Source organism: Pistacia vera, unplaced genomic scaffold (genome assembly GCF_008641045.1).
Source record: "Pistacia vera cultivar Batoury unplaced genomic scaffold, PisVer_v2 Contig833, whole genome shotgun sequence".
In the NCBI taxonomy this organism is placed as follows: Eukaryota; Viridiplantae; Streptophyta; class Magnoliopsida; order Sapindales; family Anacardiaceae; genus Pistacia; species Pistacia vera.
This window is the reverse complement of record NW_022196705.1, coordinates 159,968-168,393: the sequence shown is the minus strand read 5'-3', so window position 1 is coordinate 168,393 and position 8,426 is coordinate 159,968. Positions and strand designations below refer to the sequence as shown.

The following is an 8,426-nucleotide window of genomic DNA, read 5'->3' as shown; positions in this document are numbered from 1 at the left end:
GATTTTAGAAGGGATGGTGCTTACTTAACTATGTTCAATTATTTCAGGGGTGTCAGTGTTAATTTCAAAACCCAGTGGTGGTGCAGTATTTAGTTCCTTATCATCTACTGTGAAACAAAAAGCAACACACCAGCCACTTCAAATTTTGCAGTTTCAGTTGAGACCAAAGTATTATTGTCATTGCTTATACAATTGCTAAAGATGGATTTGGCTATTCCTTTACACGCTTTTATTCCTTCACTAAACTCCGTAAGTACTTTGTCTTTTTTTAAGACAAGTTAATCATTCAGTAAATCCAAATTTCTGTCAAGAACCCGTTTGTGTATTGTATGCAGGTTGCTGTTTTAATGACATATTTTTTGTACTTGGCAATTGCTGGATCTATTTTACCTGGTAAAGTTGTGAAGGGGGTTGTATTACAAGATCGCACTCGACTTCATTATCGATGCAATGGTTTGTTTTAATTATTTGTTTCCTTACTCATTTGCACAAGTTCTTTAGAATTTTGATGTGTAATGTTTTGTATTTTTTTATGTTTCAAATGGGTTATTGTTTTGTAGTAGGTTTGTTGTTGCTTGTATTGTTGGTTGCGCTACTTGGAATTGGTGCCCAGATGGATTTCGTATCACCTACTGTAAGTATTTGCTACTCCGTGTTTATCCACTGGCTTGTAATTATATAGTCGTCTTCAATTCCCAAAATTACTTATGGCTTTGTGGGTTTTATTATGTTATAATTTGTAAATAGTATAGTATGATGTTGAATAAACATTTAGGTAGTGTATCTGACTTGAAATACAGATTTTTAAATGTTGTATGCTATGTCATGAGTATTTTTTAAACTCAGAGTAATCGTTGTTGGGTGAAACGGTAAAAGTAAAATTTGTAAGCATATATGAAATGTTTGGACAATCCTCATTGCACTTGATTTTGATGGTGCATATTTTTGTCTTCTTTCTCATTAAATTAGGTTTAGTGTGTTATTTGGCTTTTCTGTGAACTTGAAATGCATTCTAGAAAGTTGAATAGGCAACAATTACTTCTTTGATTGGTTACTTAAGTTGATTATGTGCATAATGTATATATGCAGACATGTGCTCTAATTTATGATGATCTTGAAGGTGATATCAGATAGAGGATTTGAGCTGCTATCAACAACTTTAATGTTTTGTTTTCTTGTAAGTGCTGAGGTTTCTTCTTTGGTGCCTGGAAAGTTTGGTATGTGGCTGTCTGTTTTGTAGTTATTGAATGAAATATACATATGCATTTAATTGGTAACCATTATGTGTCAGCATCTTTCTTCAAGTTTAAGTTCATGAAGGTTGAATTTGCATTCCAACTCAAATCATTTAATTATAATCTGTGGTGTCTCTGTAGAGCCACAACCTCAACCGTGTAGATTGTAAATGTTTAAAACTTAATTTTTATTATATGCAGATTAATTCATGCTTTTCTAAAATGAGTTGATTGAGAAAGTTCTGCTGGTACTTAAAAGATGCTGAGTGCCTCATTGATCTCTAAAGAGACGTGGAAAAAAATGATCTCAGTATAGACAATCAATTTTTCATTTCTTTTGTTTACTGTCTTTTATCTATTTCAACCTTGGCGAGACCATGACCTCCATTGTTGTTTGCGATCATGTTGATTAATTGATTACTAAGAGGGAATTCAATTCAATATTTTGGTCCTAATATAGTTTTTAATTGCATGGCTCTAGGTCTTGTATTTGAGCTACTATTATAGTGTCTGCCAGAATTGATTCCCTCTAATTTTTATTTATTATTAGATCACAGTTTTATTTCTTTTCCTTTCGTAATCAGTTGTTGCATTTGCCTTTTCTATTTTATGCCAGGTGACATGTGTACTCTTTGTTACTGGGTGCAGGTCGCACAATCAGGGTTCTTCCCTGAAGCCTCATGTCACAGGAAACCTTCTACATGACTGGTACTGGATAAATAACATATTACACGTATGTTCTAAAGCATATAAATGTTTCTCTGAATCATTTATCCTATCTGGTTTTTGAGACAACTACTGCCCTTTTAATTTAATCGTTTTCAAAGAACCTTTTTATTTTGTAAACTGAATTATCAATTCATGTAACTGAAAATGGAAAAGTTAGTGTCCATGTCAAATACTTTCTTTTTGTCTGTTTGGTCATTTTTAACAGTCTTTATCTAAAGTCTTGATATTTTTACCTTGTATGTAATTCTTTAGGTGGTTTGGAATACAGCTGAATCCTCAGTTTATGGGCATTGATCTCAAGTATGTAATCCCTCTTCAATTTTCTGGGAAAGTTTCCTTGTTGATCTGTCTATAAGAATTTTATTTCATAGCCTTATATTTGAGAACTCATGTGATTATAGTTTCTTTTAGGAAGGCTGAACTATAATTCTCAAATTTGAACTGGATGGTGACTCTGTAGGGCAGTGCAGAGATTGATAGTTCGGCCTTTGCTTGAATGTATAGATGAGAATTATCGTATTTCTTAATAATGATTAGGATGGTTTAAAGTATTTGACACTCCTATGAATGATGGTTACTGTAACATTCTAAATATCTTTTATTGATTAAGATGTAAAATATATTTGGACATGCTGTTCAATTCTAATGATAATGGTATATCCTCTGTAGATTTTTCTTTGTTAGAGCTGGAATGATGGGATGGCTACTTATCAATTTATCAGTTCTGGCAAAAAGTTTTCAAAATGGCACCTTATCACAATCAATGATCCTCTACCAGCTATTCTGTGGGGTAATTTTGCTGATGCTAAGTAATACACATATCTTTTTCAATATTTTACATGTCATTAGTAGTTGCTAAGTATCCTTTGTTTCTATATTTTGTTCCAGTTGTACATCCTGGACTACTTTGTTCATGAGGAGTACATGACCTCCACGTAAGTGTATTACTTGTATCCCTTTGGCATGATCGTCAAAGTATTTTCAAGCTGTAGTTTCAAAGTGAACATAGTTGGTTACTATATTCATCATGGAAAGCTCTTCTTCTGTCTTCTGATTATAGTATGCTATTCATGTGCTTGACAATATATTGGAAGCAGTAATGACAATTATTTATTTTGTTCTGTTGCTGTATATTCTTGGAATTGGAAGGCTCTACTGCTATTAATTATTGCCCTTACAATCAAATATTTACTGGTTTGCTATGCCACACCATATGATCTATAAGGGAGTAGAAATGGGTAAATAAAGAAGAAAGAAAAGAAAATAAATTAAAAATATATATATAGTGTAGATCAAGTAATGCAATATCGTTTTCCTTTATTTTGGATAAAATCCATCTTATAGATCGAACCAGAGAAGTTTCACTATTCTGATCCTTTAAGTTCTATTGAATTTTTTTGAAGTTGTAGGCTGGTCATTTTTATATGATTTAAGTTACGTATCTGATCTGTTTGTAGATGGTTGCTTTTACAGGTGGGACATAATAGCTGAGAGGTTAGGCTTCATGTTGGTATTTGGGGATCTAGTCTGGATTCCTTTCACTTTTAACATCCAGGCATGTTACTATTAACTAAAGCATGAAAGCATCTCTATCATTTTCTCTTTTCTATTTTTTTGAAAAAATTAATTCTTATTATTTTCTTGTATGTTCAGTCTGATCTAGTCTAGATTCCTTTTACTTTTAGCATCCAGGCATGTAACTGTTAAATAGAGAATGAAAGCATCCTCTCTCTCTCTCTCTCTCTCTTTAATTTCAAAATTTTAGTTCTTAAAGCTTTCTTGTATGTATATGCACTGCATATTTCTTTGTATGCTTGATCAATCTTTTGATTATAAACTAAAAGGCATTGCAAAATTTACAAAATATAAAATGGACTCCTTTGTTTCACAAAAGAAAGATCAATTGTCAAATTGGGCATAAGTTTTCTCGATTCTCTTTGTCATTACTATTTTTGAAGTCCTGATATGTCTACTGAAAGACTTTGCGTCATATATCTTGCATTGGTAAAAATATCAATACAGAAGTATATAATTGTTATTTGAAAATTTCTGGGAAGGATCTGAATTTTGTACTCTATCTGAGATTACTCTATTGATTCTCCCTCTGCACACACACTTAGAGAACAAATAATTGGAAATCTTTTCGACTCAGGGGTGACATCTAGAGATTAGGTTCCTTGACATCTTTCTAGATCTCATATTCCCTTTGAAAACCATAATGATCTTAGAAACACTTAGATAAACCAAGATACAATTCTTGGTCTCTACTACCTACTCAAAAATTTTCCATGGTAGTTGTATTCAAGTGCAATGCTTGGATGAAATCATGGAGAGGCACTATATTTGAAAAAGCTGTTACAATTGTTTATGCCTCAAGATGTAGATTATTTGTTGGCCGGTCATGCATGGTTGATCACTATCACTTGTATCTGGACAAGCCATATTGCGAAACCATTGAAAGGAAGTTATTTGCAGACTATGTATACACTCTTCAAACTCTTCCTTACCACAATTTGGAGATTCCTAAAGCCAAAAAAGTAGATACTGATCAGTGAGAGCCAATCCCTTAACTCTAGTGAACTTGAAGACTTTGAATTGGAACAGCTTTATTGAGATTATTGCCATATTTTTGGCAACAACTTAGCTGCCCCCCTCAGTTGCAAAAAGATGGATAGGCTAGGCAAAACTAGATGAGGTGGAGGCATGGTGGTAACGATTAGACACTTGATTCCAAGCATTGTCGGAGAACACTAGATTTGGGAGCTTGAAGTTGTTCGGGCACCATCATCTCTCTATCTTCCTATCCATGCGATGGTTTTCTATTCATTGGAATATAACCGTGTGTATTCCATCCTAATCAGTGTTTCCATTGCAAATGAGAATGTTTGGTAGTTGCCACTCTTGTTGGATCCTGTAAACCAGAAAGCAAGCAATATTGTGTCTATTATTATATCTTGGTTGTTATGTCTATCATGTTAATGCTATATCATGTGGCTCCATAATAACATCTGGGCAGAACTGAAGTTCATATTCGTTAATTTAGGACTCCTTTTGAATAACAGAAAATGGAGCGACTCAATTCCTTACCTTCCAAAGTAGTTTGAGAAATATAGGTCCAACTTGTATGCTAGCATCAATTTTTGGGCCAATCCAATCACTCGCTTCTCTTGCTGTTGAGTTCAGGAGTAACTCTGCTTGAACATTGTGATTGAACAGGCCTCTCAATCCTTATTTTCTCTGTTAGAGCTCAATTCTCATTCATGGTTACCTTAAACCTTGCATCCAAGCCTGGTCAGACTTTTTTGAGCCTCCTTGTGCAATTATTAATATGGTCAATCCAGAATCTCAAAGAAACAGGAATGGTTTTGTACAAATATTAATCCTGTCCATATATAATATCAATTGGTTTTAAACTTTTAATGAATTGAACGTCTTTTTCTTTGTTGCAGGGTTGGTGGCTTTTGCATAACAAGGTGGAGCTTACAACTGCCGCTGTTGTAGCAAATTGTTTAGTGTTTTTGATTGGGTAAATATCAATGACGTATGGTTAGTACTTTGTTGCTTCAAACTGACTTAACTTTTTTTAAGATTGTGCCTTTAATATTAAAACTGTGCAGATATCTTGTATTCAGAGGAGCTAAGAGCAAAAACACATCTTCAAAAGAATCCCAGGCACATTTGGGGTAAGCCTCCAAAGGTTATGGGGCAAGTGCTTGCTCTGGTTATTGGTGAGATTCCAATAAATCCCTTGTAATATCATCTTTTTTCCTTATCAATGGTATCAATGCGAAGTAATTTTTTAATTGAGTCTAAACAGAAATCAGAAATAGGAAAAAAAAGTTGGAATTTAAATGAAGAGTTAATGCAGTTGAAGTACTTCATTTATGTAGTTTGTTGTTAAATGATTTCTCAATGAAAGTTTCATAATCGAGTGAACAAGCTAACCCATTTTGGGCTCTGTAATGATTTGGTTAGGGCATCTTTCTAAAGGACTTAGATATCTAATAGGCCAATTCTGTCTCTCTTGACTGAACGGGAAATTGTATCCTTGTTCTGCTTTTCTTATTCTATTGTTTGCAGTTCTATCATTTGCATTAAGTTGGCAGCTCAATGCTGTGGCATTTCTGCTAGGAACTCGTGCTTGCAAGTTGCTTCTGGTGTCAGTACTCATGATTCAACTGAACAATGTAGAATTCCTCCTCATATTTCCTCCTTGTTAGGGATTGGTATCGATAAGGGACAACAGACATTTTTTTCCCCTAATATATATTAGGAAATTGTTGGTTGTCTTTGAAGACTCCTAGTCCTAAGTGTTTTCAATGGCATGTCTCTTGATATTGTGCTTGAAGTATTCAGTCAACTTTATTTCCTGATCAAATTCATGGGTTTGGGTTGCAGATAAAGGTGAAAATCGAGCCGAATATTGGCTCGGACTCGGCTCGGCATTGGTTGAGTCGAGTTTGAGTAGCTATTCGAGTCGAGTTCGACTAGCTATTCGAGTCGAGTTCGATCACAGTAGCACCCGAACCCGAACTCGAACTCGAACTTGATTGAAGCTCAAATACTTGAATTCGATTGAAGCTCGAATACTCGAATTCGATTGGAGCTCGTATTCTCGAACTCAAATAACGGAACTCGAATAAAACTCGATTATGCGAACCCGAATTCCAATTTCATGTATCGAGTTGGAGTTCGAACTCGAATTCGATACTGTAGCACTCGAGCCAAGTTCGATTAACCAAATACTCAACTTGACTTGATTTCACCCCTAGCTGCAGATGCAAAGCTGTGTCTTAACCCATTTAGGCTTTTACCCCTAAGTGGGTTGGATTCCTTTCTTGGAAATGGATCATAATGCTTGGCAACTGTTTTCTATCAAATAAAGAAAAAATTGTAAATGTGAGCTTCAACTTAAGAGGTCTAATGCCTACTTGCAACATGCCAAAATGGATGAAATGCAGACCCATGCTACGAAATCTCCTAATCTTATGAACATCTAAGATATTAACATTGAATGTAGGATCATTATTTTGTGACACCTACAGAGTCTACTTGAAGATAACCTTTAGGGGAATAGACATCCGTAGGACTTTAAACATCCTCACAGAGCGTAGCCTTTCATATCTCTTGAATGTTGGTATAGTCCAAGTTCTTGATGCCGCATCTTATATACTGTGATAATTTTTTGAAGGGGAGTGGCGCGGCATTGTAATTACCTTGGGGACTTATTGCTGGCGTTGTCCTTAGGTTTACCTTGTGGGATAAGGTAAATTTCAAATTTTTTAACTTTATAAAATGAGAGTCTTTTACATTTAACTAGTTTGCAACTTCCACTCTGAGATTCACTCCTTTTGCAGTTCACCGGATCCATATTTTTACCCTATTTATCTTCTTATTCTGCTAATATGGAGAGAGAGAAGGGATGAAGTTTGCTGTGCAGAGAAGTATAGAGAAATATGGGTAGAACACTGTAGACTTGTTCCATGGAGAATATTACCGTATGCTTATTAGCAAAAAGGTTGTGGAATATCTGCTGTGAGGCTTTCAGTTCTTTTTGTATCATTATGTCATCTTCTATTGATACTTCCCATGAGTGTTGAGCATTTGGGTCAATGGTGAGTAGTCATCCAACTTAAATTTGCCTTACAGTTTTAACATGGGCCAGCTGCTGAGATTATCAAGTAAAAGGATTCAGCGTGGATACAGAAATTAATATTCAGGTTTTCTTAGTTTTAGGTGAACACTATTAATGACCCATTTAAAATTTCTTTTTAATATGTTAAAAAGAAACTTTTTTATCATGATTTTTCTTTTTCTTTTTTTTTTAATCTAAAAGGGGTGCTTAATTTGATTTGCCAAATGTAAAAAGTGAATTTTGGTAATAGTTTTTAAAGCAAGGATTAGTTTTAAGCGGATATTGAGTAGTTAAAGTTTGCTTTTAGGATATTGTGATTTGTGATTTAAAATTTTGATTTAATTTTATATATATTCAATTCTGTTAATCCAATTGTAAATAAGATAAATGTTTAAAGTAGTTAAATTTAATGTCAATTTTGCAGATAAAAATAAACAGTTTATAAGAAATGTCAAAAAATTAAGCTAAAACAATACCATGACCTGGCGTGTTAAGTATTGAGATTAAGGAGGAATTTTTCCTCAACCGAAGTAGGTATTGATTTATGATATACTTATAGTCATTTAGGTTTGTTTGTTTGTTTTTTTTAATTTTTTTTTTTTTTTATTTTAGTATTTTGTCTTTTTATTTTATGGTTAACTTTAACGATGAAAGGGTAAAATTATTGGATAATTATCATGTCGTTATAGTCTTTGTTTACTGTTCCCATCACTCATTCACTTTGTATCTTAGGGAAGAAGACAAAGGCTAATTAGGCAATACAAGTGCTATTATAATATTTCAACAAAAAATATAGAGTGTTGTTAAGTCCCCGTTAGTTATTTGAA

The 8,426-nt window shown here is 33.9% G+C and overlaps 1 pseudogene; it reads left to right on the top strand.

Moving 5' to 3' along the window:
• Positions 1-201: 201 nt before the first annotated feature.
• Positions 202-7,898, top strand: LOC116118051 (annotated as a pseudogene).
• The last annotated feature ends 528 nt before the right edge of the window (positions 7,899-8,426 follow it).